Raw genomic sequence first — 11,197 nt, 5'->3', positions numbered from 1 at the left:
ACGTCGTGAACTTCATCCCAAAGTTGGAAGAATTCACCCAGAGCTTCATTGGACAAGGCACCTTGTAATCGGCGAACCCATCTGTTAGCAATCAGGGCATCAGCTACTGTCAGCTTGGCACGGCTCACATGGGAAAACAACACCGGCCACCTCCAGGCGAAGCAACCTTTCCCTGTCCAATTGTCTGTCCAAAACTGTGTGTTCACCCCGTCACCAATGATGTGCTCAGCAACGGATCGAAAGATCTCTTCCACATCGCTTCCAGGACGGAAAGTTGCTAAGGTCCAGGGTCTATCCTTCTGCTCCAAGGATTTTGCAAGCCATTTCAACCGGAGAGCTTGACCGAACAAATTAAGATCTTTGACACCAAGTCCCCCTTTCTCGATGGGTGAGCAAACCTTTCGCCACGAGACTAGGCAATGCCCGCCGCTGATCTCTTCCTGTCCTTTCCAAAGAAACCCACGGCACTTCCGCTCGATGTCCTTAATCGCCCATCGCGGTAGCTGCAGGACTGTCATGTAGTGCACCGGCAGCGCCATTAGGACCGACTTGATCAAGCACAGTCGCCCATCAATAGACAGCATTTTCGGCTTCCAACCGGCTACCTTCTTTGCCAGCCTATCAAGGATCGGCTGGATCTCGGCCTTCGTTGGTTTCCTAGTGGAGAGAGGGAGTCCAAGATAAGTGATTGGGAACTTTTCCACTCGGCAGGAGAGAATGGATTCAACTTGCACATACTGCTGCTCGTCACATTGGATTGGAGTGATTGCGCTTTTGGAGAAATTGGTTTTGAGACTTGTGGCAGCCCCGAACAACTCCAGGATACCCTTGATGACTCGAGCTTCTTCAGCTGTAGGGCGGAAAAACAGAACCGCATCGTCGGCATAAACTGAAATTGGTGGCAAATTCTGTCGTACGTTGAGGGGCGAGAGCAGTCTTGCCATCCTTGCCTGGGAAACAATAGCTTGCAAGGCATCCATTACTAGAACAAAGAGCAGCGGCGACAGTGGGTCACCCTGCCTCAACCCCCTCGCCGGCTTGATTGTGTCAGACAGAACACCATTTATCAATATTCTTGTTTCTGCAGTGAGAAAAACCGCCGAGAGCCATCTTCTCCAAAGTGGACCAAAGCCTCTGAACTGTAACATCGACATAAGAAAACCCCAGGAGACAGTGTCGAAAGCTTTCGAGATGTCTAATTTCAGCAACATCATAGCCTTCCTTTGTCTGTGAAATTGTTGTACCAATCCTTTGACGAAGACAAAGTTCTCGTGTATGCAGCGTCCCTTGATAAAAGCAGTTTGGGAGGATGGAATGAGGACATTCAGCTTCGGTGCTAACCGCTGCGCCATAATCTTCGCAGCTATCTTAGAGAAACTATGAATCAAACTAATTGGCCTATAATCCTTGAGGAGGGTAGGACTGTCCTTCTTCGGTATTAGCGTGACAATTGCCGAATTCAGTTTCTCCAAGTTCTGACTGTTACCGGTACAGAATTTAGCAAGAGCGCTGATCAATTCAGGTTTAATTATCTCCCAACATCTTTGGTAAAACAAGCCTGTATAACCATCCGGCCCTGGCGACTTTTCATTAGGCAAAGCACGGATAGCCGACCAAATCTCATCTTCAGTGAAAGGACTGTCGAGGCTGGAGAGATCAGTTGTTGCCATCTGAATATGGTGAAATTGCAGCAACTTCGTGTCACTGCACTCAGGGCACATCACTGCAGCAAAGTATTCTCGTGCCAAACTTTGCATGTCATGCTGGGTGGTGGCAATCCTGCCATCATGCTCAAGGATTGGAATGAGAAGCTTCCTGCTTCTCGCCTTTATCTTCAAATGAAAGAATGCAGTTCCTGCATCCCCTTCCCTCAGATATATTCTAGATTCTCAAAATTTAGCTACCAAAAGGCTACTTCTCATAATTTTAGCTTCCTAGAATGGGCCAAGAACACAATCAAGCTAAAATGGTAGTTTTCATTTGTGTAAAGATGAACATTTGCTATTCTTTTGATTGCTTGGGAAGTTTAGAAATAAAGGAATATGAGGATCATCTAAAATCAAGTAAAAGATACATGTCAAGCAGGCTTATGGCAAAAAAAAAAAAAAGGCTAGAGCTTCGATCTAGTAGCGAAAATCATTAGTTTTGGTGGCCCAATTACTCTACTTTTTCTTTTATCTTTTAAATTAGTCGTGCACTCTTTGTTATGTTTTTTACTATATATACTGATGATTTAATACACCATAACAATAAATACATCGCATATAGGACAGTTAATGTGGATGGGGTTAATTTAAATAAACACGTATAAGTTAGTGACAAACTTTTAATATGGCAACAATTTGTCGTTGTCCCAACATTTATTCCATATGCATAGTTATTAAACAACTCTTTGTTGCATAACACATCCCTGCCCCTCCCTCCTCGGCCTATAAGGTGCATAATTAAGCTTGGTGGACATATTCATTGGTATGCAGTAGATCATTTATTATTACACCAAATGAACCCTATCAAAAAAATCGTATCAATACAATTACTTTGCTTTTTTTTACGTATTCTCTTTGCCTTTTACTCTTCCAAGCCCTATTTTATGTCCTTCCTTCATGTCTACAACGATTGAAGGTGCTCTAGGTAGCATACCGACCCTAGAGCAACCCTAGGAATGATTGTCTTGAAGGGGTCCCTCCCGGGTAGGCGTTCGTAGGTTTTCATGATGAATTTGTGAAATCCGGACAGTTCATTTTCTAAAACCAGGTATCCTGGTTTCGCGGGGATCACCACAAGTCGATCCAATTGTGATCTGCACAGGCTAGCGCTTTGGTGTTTGGCCAATCTTTGCTCCAACAAGGGTATACTCTTGCAAACTCACCATTAGACAGCACAAGTGTCTCATGGTTATGGATACCTGGATACCACATACCTAATAGTAGTTGACTAAACTCAGTAGGGCCCACCATGTACCATGTCTTCTACAAAATCATATCTCGTATATAGAAGGAGTTCCAAATAAGGTATGACAAATAGAGTTCTATATGGAAACGACAAGGACTACTCAAATCGTATCTATAATCTCCTTAGTTCTACTTGGACAAGGGGGCACCTATGGGTATAAATACAAGCCCCTCTAGGAGGAGAGGAGGCACGCCACAAAGCCACAAGACACGAGCCAACACACGCCACTAAATATCGGCGTCAGAGATAAGCCTAGACAGATCCCACCTGGTACCTACAGGGACCGGCAAGAGGAATCTAGCGCTATCTCTGATCTCGACAAGTTCATAATCAAGGAGGAAGACTACCCTGTCATCGACTATGAGTTGGTTATCTAGCCGCCAAGTCGACGACAGCTAGATAGGTTATCCCAAATATTGTATTTGTGTGATTCAGATGAATAAAGGAGCAACATCGGCTTTAGCCAACAGGATGTAGGGCTATTACCTGTCAGATAAGGGGCCCGAACCTGTATAAAATCTTTGTCTCCATCTCTTTTAACCCAATCTCGCATATACCCTGGTACCGATGATCCCCATACCATTCAAATATCGTAGTCGCGATCTCAAATGTCGACAAAGTGGAACCATCTATTAGACACATTAGCCTCTCCAAATTCCTAATAACAATAAATTTACTACCAAAACTATTGAAAACTACAGTTGTTTATTTGCATGCAAAAAAAATTCAAAAAAAATTAGGGTTCATCATGCTCCCTTGTCATCACACACAAGTATCATTCCTTCATTCTCTTTTGTAATTGACACCATGTAAATTAGCATGCAACATCCCCTAACGGAAACCATGTTAGCATGTGCATGTGGTAAATAAATTTGACTCGTCGGTGAAAAATGGTTCTTGAGGCCAAATCAAGCGTGGAATAAGTAGATGAGTGTAGGGATGGTAAATGGTTGTGGAATATAACCCAATTGCAATGCCTCAAGTGGTAGTAATGGTACCGTGTACGAAGTTAAGTTGAGCCATGTCATAGTAGCCGTAGGAATTTGCTGGAGTGGTTTTTGATGATTAGAAGCTCTAAGTAGGCTATGGCAAAGTCTTTAAGGCAAAGATGAGGTTCGTGTTAGTGAATCTCTTGGGAAATGTACAGATGAATAAATATCCTAATGCTACATTAGGCTATATAGGGTTTACATTACTAGAGCATAAAAGATAATGTGGCAATAATCATACATCACATCAAAACCCACAATTAGCACCGGTTGAAAACCGTCTATCAATGAAATCTCTCTCACACACACACATATGCAAGGTTATGGCCGTACATATCCGGTTGGATGTAGAGGCCGGGTAAAAAATACCCTTCTCTAAAAAACACACATATGCAAGGTTGTTAAAATCGCAATCCTGAATTGGAATAGAAAGTTCCAAGTAAGATCACAATCATAGAATTGTATACATTAAAATTATAAAATTGTAGATTCTACCTATATAAAATCGTAGAATCAGACATCTTAATTTGGAAAGTAAAGTAATATAAAATCATATGACTGAATTGAGATTTTGACAACCTTGCTTATATGCACTTTGAAGTCACATTTCCTTACTTTGTTCACTGCTAGCATCTAGATTTGCATACCATGGCGGACGCGTGAAGAACATGAATTGCCTGATCTCTTTATGCCAATGTGAAACATGTAAACTTTTTGGTTTTCACATAAAATGAACACTTCCTTACTATCTCGGCCCGTTTGGTTGGAGGGAGTTTTTAAGTAGGGATTGGGAGTTTAGAGGGATGAGGCTATTAAGTGTTTTGTTTGGTTGGGAGACATGAGAATTTTGGTGGGATGGAGATGGGGAATTGAGGAAGGAGCTCCCTCCTTTTCAATACCTGGGTAGGGGCAGGTAATTGGGAGGGAATTCCTCCTTTACTTTATCTAAGCAAATTTCAGCCATCCGTTTTTATTAATGACCTAATCTCCAACTAAACTCCCTATCAATTCCATCACCTCTACCAAACAAGATATTGGGATTAAAAATCAAATTCCCATCTTAATCTCATCATCAATTCCCTCGTGTAAACTTCCAATCCCCTTCCCTCGAGTTACCAAACAAGCCGTCTATTCTTTGCATAATTTCTATACACAGGGATGTTATATTATACTCCAAGGGATTGGACTTTTAATGATGAAAAAAAAATACATCACCTCAACTGTATTTTTTTCCACCACAATTAACAGATTGTGGCAAATATTGGGATCGTCAATAGATCATCAGTAATGATGGGGTTAAAAAAACATGGTGATGTAATTTTTTCCACCAAAATAATATTTCAAATATGACAACAAAATCATAAATTTTAATCCCTACATTAGAGATGAAAATGTGGTTTAAAACTGGAAGATATATTGGTGAGTGCATTTCCATCACAATTCAACTCAACTTGTGAAAGTAAAATACTATTATCATAGACGTGTAGTGTACGCGTGTTGTGGGCGCTGGCGCACACATCTGGCAGACTCGAGTTGTGTTGTACCTGTGCAGATGAGTGGTACACATTGGTGGTGAGCTTCTTTTTTATTTTTTTGCACCTTTCTCCTTGGGATGGATTGCAACTTCTGTTTTTTTTTTTACGTGTTACCAGATGCATGCGAGGATTGGAGTTCCTTGGTTTCGAGACGCAGGAATTTCTTCTTGAGGAATACAGTTTTTGCATTTTCTGTCAACCTTTAGTTTTCCTATGAACAGAGCAGTTCTAAGTTCTTATTCTGAATTTTTTGGATGAAAAGAGCAGTTCAAGTGGATTTCTCTGTTGGATTTAGTTCATGTTCTGAGGTTGTCTAGTTGAACGGAGCAATTTAAGTAAATTCTTCGAAATAGAACAGTTCGGAATCTTGCTCGATTGGAAGGCTCTGGATGATTTTTTTTTTTGTCTATAGATTTTAACAAAACTAGACTTCAGAATGCAACATATTACAACATCTTTTTTGCAATGATGACCTATAGGAGGTGCATATCTCAGCAGATGATGGTTCATTTGACTTTGGTTCCAGGTGATTTCAGGTTGATGCTTGTGCGCATTAAGTTTTGGGTGATTTTTTGTTGTTTGAATTCTGGTTGGGAATGTCCCTACTCCCTTTATTCTGGAACTGCCAAGCTCTGCCCGCTTCGTTCCTCGCCACGAACGCACGGTTGGTGGCTCGGTTTCAGCTTCGTAGTGAGCAGTGCTCAGTTCATAATCAACTAAATTCGGGCGGGACAATTTCTGAGCTTCCCTAGGTGTTCTTGAAATTTTATAGTATTGATTCGTGTTCAAGGTTTTTTTGGTGCAGATCATTACTCGCAGTATTCGCATCCTGTCATGTAGCAGCACTTTTCTGAAATTTTTCACCAGGAAAACCGAAGGATGCCATCCGAGTATATTAAGGAGGAATAAAGTTATAAAAAAAAATCGACAGAAGATGTCGAGGTTAGAAGTACACCAAAGTGCACAACCAAAAATTCATGTGCTAACCACACAAGCACAAACCCCCACTATGCTTGGCCATCGTCGCCGGGCCTACGACAACACCACAAACATGAGACTCTAAAAACGATGCCTTCAAGGAGGTCACGACATCAAGGACACCGCCACGCCCATCTAAGGAAGATGTGGTTTTCATCCAAAGAAACTCGCTAAGGAAGAGAGGCATCCTCGACAGCGCCCCAAGGGAGGGTTACGACGCCCAAAGGCGTAGCCGCTGCCGGCCTAATGAACCACCAGACGAGGCTTTCGCCTGAAGCCCCTGCAACCTTGCATTGAAGCTTGTCGGCCGTCAGCTCAGAAACCACCGCACTGGCAGTGGCAACATGAGGCCTCCACCACACCGCACCGGCGCCCCTCCACCGATCAACTTCCACACAAGATGCTGCACCTTGTCGCCACCCCTGTAAGCTAGCCCAGGCCTCCTCCGTCCCACCACCCGCTGGCCTCCTCGTTGATTTTGGCAAAAGGAGAACCCGGAACTGGAGGACGTCTCATCGAAGGCCTGAGTTTCCCCTGTTAACCAGCTGTCATTTCAATCCAACTTAGAAATTCCCCGCAAAAAAGGGGAGAAGCTCTAGGAAGGACGAGGGTGCCCACCGGCAATGAGGAAGATGACCCACCGCCGCCAGCTCCCTTTGTACTGCCATCATTCCCTTGCGCTTGCGCACTGCCACCACACCACCAGTGGCGTCCGTGCTGGCGCCACCACCATCGCCCAGCCTCCCGGTCGCCACGCCGGCGCCACTCTAGCCACTGCACCACCGCAGGCGCCACTCCGGCCGCCACGCCGATGCCATGCCACCACCGTTGTAGCCGCCGCGCCGTCACCACGGGCCGCCACGCCGTCACCACGGGCTGCCACGCTGCCGCAGTAGCCCCGCCGCCGAGTGGTCTTCCACTGCCCTCAGCCGGCCGCCACCACGGCCGCCACGCTCCCGCTCGGGCCATCGCGCCGTCGCCGCACGTGGGTTGCCGTTGCCGCGCCGGCTAGATCCGGGCGTGGGAGGGCCAGATCCGGCTTCAGAGGTGCCAGATCCATCGCCTCCACACGCCGCCCCGCCGTCTCCGCCTCCGGCCGCTAAGGGACGTGTCGGCTTCACGCCATCCTCCTTGTGCCGAGGTGGGTTCCACCGAGCTCGATTGGTGTCGCTGTCGCCTTCCCGGCTCGCTGCCGGCGAGCTCCGGCGGCGGCGAGGTGGAGAAGAGGGCGGGGTTGCGGCGGTGTGGGCGGCTAGGGTTTCGCCCCCGAGCCGCCAGCGTGATAGCGACGTGGGAGGAAGGTTTTCCATGACTTTTCTGAAATTTCTTCGTTGGATAGCGAATTTTTTTGGTTCATCAGTGCAGCTCGAATGATTTTTTCTGAACTGCGTGTGGTCGTGTTGAACAGAGTAGAATATTTTAACAGAAACTTCTTCAGACTAAAAGTTCTAAATTCTAGGATTCTTCTACTAAAATCAAGCATGTGCCCTATGCCCCTGTTGAACAGAGGATAATATTACGTATAGTAGTTTCTTTTTCCTATATGTACAAGTCTCTTATGGTTTACCATGCATGTGTCTGTCCCCGATGATTTTGACTAGATACATGCACGTTTCATGCTCTTTATGAACATATTGGTTCAGTGAACAGAACTTCTGCGTATGAAATTTGTAAATTTTTGGAACACGTTATAATCATGAGATATGATCATATGATCTGGATGTGTACACGGTTTAAGATATGTCCATGTGATTCGTTCAAAATGATATGTCCATGTGCAAAATTACAGATAAGTGCAGGATATGTTCAAATTTGAGATATGTCCTGAACTTGCTTGCAAATTTTGCGGTGTGCAGTTTCTTTATTAGTTTATCGGTTTGTATTTAGTTGTCTCTATTATTGTACTGCTTTTTACTAATATAAAATACGATTTATCTTTATCAACGTATTTTTTTCTACTTATAACAAGTTAATGCGTCTATTATCGTGCGCGACGTGTCGCCACGCGGACCCTTCTATTAGAGTGAGTACAATAAGATGGTAAGCGGGCTATACAAGTTGTTATATTATATTTATGCTTATTTGGAGGATAGAGAAGAAAATTGGGCTATAGATTAGTAGCTAGCTACAACACGGTCTCCAACAAACTATGGCCATGTTTATTTCCCACGCAAAAATTTTACACTCTATCACATCGAAAGTTTGGACACCTGTATGAAGTATTTTCTCCGTTTCATATTATAAGATTTTGTAACATTGCCCACATTCATATAGATGTTAATTAACCTAGACATATACGTGTGCATAGATTCATTAACACACACACACACACACACACACACATATATATATATATATATATATATATATATATATATATATATATATATATATATATATATATATATATATATATATATATATATGTGAGCAATGCTAGAAAGTCTTATAACCTGAAACAGAGGGAGTATTTAAACATAGGCTAAAAAATAACTAATTGCACAGATTACGACTAATTTACGAGGCAAATCTTTTAAGCCTAATTGCTTCATGATTTGACAATGTGGTGCTATAGTAAACATTTGCTAATGACGGATCAATTAGACTTAATAAATTCGTCTCGCGGTTTACTGACGGATTCTGTAATTAGTTTTTTTTATTAGTGCCCAAACACCCCATGCTTACCCTATATAATACCCAATGTGACAAACCAAAACTTTACACCCCTGGATCTAAACACCCCTATGTGAGATCTAAACACCCCTATGTGAGAGAGATAGATGGAGTAGATAGTAATTATGCAGTACATATCTACAACTAACTATTGTATAAGTGAACTATTAGATTGATTATAGATGATATTTTAATTTTTGGAGACTATATTATTAAACTCGCTCGAGTCAAATTAACCAGTCTCCGAGGCTGATCCAAGCTAGTACATCTACCAAGACGAATTCTAAAGCCCATGCAAATTTTGACTGCCAAGTGCCAACACCTGCATGGCAGCAGGTTTCCTATTTTGATTGAGCCATCCTTGTCAGCAACACTGGAATATTCTACCTTAGGTAGAAACTGTGATGAGCATATTCCTATGCATTTGCCCTCAAGAAAAGTGACAACATGGAAAATAGAAAGGAAAAGAAAGGAGAGGGGATCGTCAGCTGGCATCAAGATCTACATCTTTTTGTCAATTGAGTAAGGACAGAGTTCATAACCATTTTTTGTAAATGATAAAAAAGGAAAACAAAAACATAATTAGGATATATTATGACTACTACCAATCTACTGCAGTAGCAGATCAACAGCAAGCAATCTTGACTGTTGCTTCTTGATCCAACGGCGTGTACATGTTTGCAGAACTGTATTTTCCTTTAACGCCGCATACACATTTACAAGCTTGTTTTCAACTGGGATGATTCATTATTTACAGGTAATAGCAGTATAATGCAAGGTTTTGCTTGGTACTAACAAGATCAATTGGTACTGCAAGAGGGATACACATTTCAATTGACAGTAACCTCTATCCCGTCACAATGAACCATCTAATGTTACTGCACAATACTCAGAACCTGTTTCTCTATGGAACGTGCGACACTGATAAACTAAGAACCAAATTAGCCTAAATATTTACAAGCCAGATGAAATACACACATGATTATGTACACAAACTTTGTTCCTTATGAGCATTAAAGGTGATGATAACTGGCAGCATTGGCCATCTTGAGCTAGAGGGAGTATGGATGCCCACTATTCAACACTCTCCTAAGAACATCCGTGTTCCATCCAAACATAGAATCCGAGGAGCTGTCAACACGTCCAAGGAAAACGTGTCACCTGGGGATCCAGATATATGTAAAGAATCTCAACAAAAAGGACCAATATGGACAGTTCTTATCATGAGACATATATAGGACATACCTTGGAATGGAGATCTCATGATTGAATATTCTATCAGGGATTGGAGGAATATGGTCCTTTTTCTCATTGGCAAAGTTTATGATCTGGAATAGTACTTCATGAATTGATGATTCCAAGGCAGCACGTCTTGAGCTACTCTCTTCCAATGCTTGCCCTAAGGTAATGGTGCATCACATGTGACCATAGTGGGAAACTAAGGATATCGTTGTGAAAGATGATGAAAGTGTTTTTTTAGTAAAATTACCTCCAATATTTGTTAGTGCTTTAGAGCTATGTGATTTGCCATGCCTTTTTGGGCTTATTACATGCAAATTTATGAACCACTGTTCCCAATAAATACGCTCTGTTTTGTTGCCAAACCAGCTTGGGAGTTTGTTTTTCTCATCGAAAAAGGAGAGGCAAACCTGACATATTCATCTTATATGCTAATTAAATTGGAGAATAGATAATACAAGTCTAGCATTGAAGGTGGAAAATTGCAGAACAAAGAGATGGGAAATGCAACCTGACTACTCCGATTTGGATGTTTCTCTACCCACGCAACAAACTGGTTAATCTTTTCATCAACTTCCTTTTCTAATTCAGGAAGTCCACATTGTACCTACACAAAACAACAACAATAATAATAAATCTAAGGAACCTCATAGCATAATGAAGCATTTGTGAATCCATGAAAAACAGCCTATCCACGTTAGACCAATAGTAGACATCCGATCCCCTCAACGCCAAATAAGATTACGGCAAATTTTGCTATAGGATATCGTGACTTCACGGTTTTAGCTATAGGACGCCGCACTAAGTGACTTTTGGGGGAAATCACTATGT

At 42.4% G+C, this 11,197-nt stretch overlaps 1 long non-coding RNA gene across 1 annotated transcript; it reads right to left on the bottom strand.

The window, feature by feature from the left end:
• Positions 1-9,931: 9,931 nt before the first annotated feature.
• LOC112937450 (uncharacterized) lies at positions 9,932-10,976 on the bottom strand. Its single transcript, XR_003240073.2, has 4 exons — positions 10,878-10,976; positions 10,617-10,776; positions 10,373-10,526; positions 9,932-10,258 (listed from the first exon to the last, which is right to left on the bottom strand). It is a non-coding gene; the product is annotated as an uncharacterized lncRNA (long non-coding RNA).
• Between the last annotated feature and the right edge of the window lie 221 nt (positions 10,977-11,197).

This window comes from Oryza sativa, chromosome 12, assembly GCF_034140825.1.
Source record: "Oryza sativa Japonica Group chromosome 12, ASM3414082v1".
Classification (NCBI taxonomy): Eukaryota; Viridiplantae; Streptophyta; class Magnoliopsida; order Poales; family Poaceae; genus Oryza; species Oryza sativa.
This window is presented reverse-complemented; position numbering and strand designations above follow the sequence as displayed.